At 36.0% G+C, this 3,270-nt stretch overlaps 1 long non-coding RNA gene across 1 annotated transcript; it reads right to left on the bottom strand.

Moving 5' to 3' along the window:
* Positions 1–1,027: 1,027 nt before the first annotated feature.
* LOC127867900 (uncharacterized) lies at positions 1,028–2,000 on the bottom strand. The gene is made up of 2 exons (XR_008043795.1): positions 1,793–2,000; positions 1,028–1,556 (listed from the first exon to the last, which is right to left on the bottom strand). It is a non-coding gene; the product is annotated as an uncharacterized LOC127867900 (long non-coding RNA).
* Between the last annotated feature and the right edge of the window lie 1,270 nt (positions 2,001–3,270).

Below are 3,270 nucleotides of genomic sequence, written 5' to 3'. Positions count from 1 at the left end.
CAAGCCGGCCGACGGGTCTGACGTTGGCTGCGGCGCCGTGGTATTTTCTTCCGTTTGGAGCGTCGTGTATCTGTTTCATCTTCCGACTGATTGCTGTCGGAACTCGTCTTCCCTGTGCGTTCATCCACGTCCGTGGAGGACTCGTCGGAAACTTCAGGTGACGAAACACGCTGTACTTCCTGTATCGGTAAGAAGGAACACGGCAGCAGATGATTCCGGTGGACGGTTTTAATGCCCACATCGCCGTTTTCCTTTTTTTCCAATAAACGTACCGAAACAGTTATCTCAACACACCTGTATTACCTCCCTTTGGCTTATTTTAAGCCAACAGCCTGACTATCACAATTATCTAATCAAAGCTCTTTTATTTTGTACCAGGTGTTTACTAAGTTCGATTTTATTTCGATTCGAATCCGCAACTGGTTTACTATCGCGTGTTTACCACACTGCCGAAATAGCGTTCTTCTTGCGCTACGGTATCGCGAGCACGTGCATTTACCGGTAAGACGCCAGTCGCATATTCACGCATTAAACTACATAATGCAGTTTAAATTTTTTTAAGAAACAGTGATTATTTTTCGGTATTTATAAAGAGAGTTTTCTCTTTAAAAATACGCACAAAGCGTTTTCAATTCAACCATACGTAAAGTATGACAAATTAACAAATTACGCATAGAAACCTCTCGATACTTATTATAACCCTTGGGCAAAATCTACTGCTACTAAATAAATCCAGTTACTCAAACCTATCTACTACTTAACGTCATGTAAGTGGTGAGTAGATTTAACTTCGCCATGCAATAAACTTTGTGCTCGTGAAGGGACTATAATTTCCTTAAAATAACTTCATATGACACTAACTTACCAATGAGCTGACAAAAGGTCGTTTCATTTATCTCGACCAATTCGCAAAATGCATGACCACATAAACTTAAATTAGCTATATATGTTGTTGTTGTTTTTGTAAGTCAACTGATTGGTATTTCAAATCATTCATTTACGACAATGAAACTACAATAAATAGATATATGTACATTGCACAATAATTATAAAAATATTTACACTCACCGAACTCCGTCGGAACACTTACAAAATACAAGCAAAACACAATAATGACACGATACACAATGTCCACAACGATTTAAGTGTCCATCACTCTCCGTCCTGATTGAACGTGAATCCTTCCTTGCGTAGCAGAACGTGAAATCCTGTACGTACGTTTTAACGGTTTTGACGTCAAAGTTTTGTGCACAAGAAATACGTAGTTGTACTCACATCGGTGCTCGAGCTCGATGCCGCGCAAAAATGTGGACTCCTACTCCCCGGGAAAAATCAAAAACCGGTTTCCAAGGAATCGCTGTGTTAAATTCCTGGACTCTACCCTCCTCGCTACCGGTCTGAGGCTCCTGTCTGTTCAGGGATTTTCGCCGTAGTAACGTGTCCGCTACTTCCGTTTTTCTGCTCCAAACGCTGTTGTTGCCGAAGACTCGTTGTTGGGCGCCAGTGTTGCCGTATGGGCGTTTAGGGTTCTTTCTTCGAACAACACGTTTGGGTTTCTAAATATATTATATTTATGATTTAATATAATAAACATACAGGTTGACAGCATGAATGATATGCAAAGAATGACATTCGAAATAATAAGTATACATTTCAATTATATATAAAATGATGTGTTCCGACGGTAAGATACCAACTGAATTAATACACAAATACAACTATTAAAACAAAATAATTACAATAATACAACCGACCGACATGAATATAAAAGATGTATAAAATGCATATTTACCTAAATATATTATATTTATGATTTAATATCATAAACATACAGGTTGACAGCATGAATGATATGCAAAGAATGACATTCGAAATAGTCATTCATGCACACGGATGTGGTTGAGTGAATAAACTCATGCTTGACAAGCCAATTAACGTATTAAAATGTTAGTAAAAACAGTTCACCTTTCTACCCAGTCTCTACATACTGAAAAAACTAATCAACTACTACAAAAGAACGCTACTAATCCTATTTACAGTTAAAATCTACTCTGTCCAACCATTGAACAATCAGAGCAATGTTTCCTTTAAAAAATAATTTACTTCAATATCATTCAGAATAAATATATTTATGAACTAAATATATTTACAACAATGAAATACGTCTACAACACGTGCAAAACGCTTCAAATGAAAATGACACAATCCCATTACCGTACGAACCGCTATCTGTTACCGATACTCCGCATCATAGCCAATTAATGTCATACCACCCGGTACTAATTGAGAACAAAGATAAAAATGATAATGATTCTCAAAATGATCCTCTGGTTTCAAATGAACAATTAACTATGCAGCGTCGGTATCCATTGAGAGACAGGCGACAGACAGCCTGAACGACTGTCTTATCAGTAGTAATTTGTAACTAATCAGATTAATTGCTGCAGTACTTTTCCTCGGACATTTGGGTACTTGTGAATGCTAATGAGCTGTGAGGAATTTATATCCTTGTGTAGTAACGATATATAATTATGGACAATTAATGCGTAATTTCACAGTAATTAGATAAGAACACTGACTGAGTTGATATTTGAACAAGAAATGTTATGTTTGAAAATGATTATTCATATTATTTTTTAAATGCATTATGAATTGATTTTTATGAATAATTATATGATCAACACATTTAAAAGGGGAGAATTGTTATGTATAATGATCACGTCAGTCATGATAAACCCCGCCTACCACGTTGTATTGCTGCATGCCAGTCGCTGTATCTGTGTAGTATTAAACTAGCCATTAAACAGACGGTGTTCTCGCGTTGTCTTAAACCCACATACACAACAGGAAGAATAAGAATGTTCTGCAAAAGGAACTATTCCTGTCTATTCCACTTGTAGATGTAGCAATGCCAACAATATATGACTAATAACTCATATGACACCTAGTTGTTGTAACATTTTCAAATCATGAGCAGTCTATCATTATGTGCTGCAACAATTGTAGATTTAAGAGTTAATTGCCTCAAGACTTCACTCATATTTATGGCATATGTTTGAAAGTATAAGACATTTTACCTATACTCATTTTATTATGCAGTTTTTATAATTTTAATTCCATTCTAACATTATATGTTAACTTAAAACAACTGTGTGCATTATTTAATTTTTACAATGATTACCATGGTGACCACAAAGTTGTGATCATTGCCATGCAACGAACACCTAAAAATTGATGATTCCAGAATGTATTGTAGTTTAATAGGTTTTC

Source organism: Dreissena polymorpha, chromosome 1 (assembly GCF_020536995.1).
Source record: "Dreissena polymorpha isolate Duluth1 chromosome 1, UMN_Dpol_1.0, whole genome shotgun sequence".
Classification (NCBI taxonomy): domain Eukaryota; kingdom Metazoa; phylum Mollusca; class Bivalvia; order Myida; family Dreissenidae; genus Dreissena; species Dreissena polymorpha.
The sequence above is the reverse complement of the archived record's forward strand: the minus strand, read 5'-3'. Positions and strand labels throughout refer to the sequence as shown.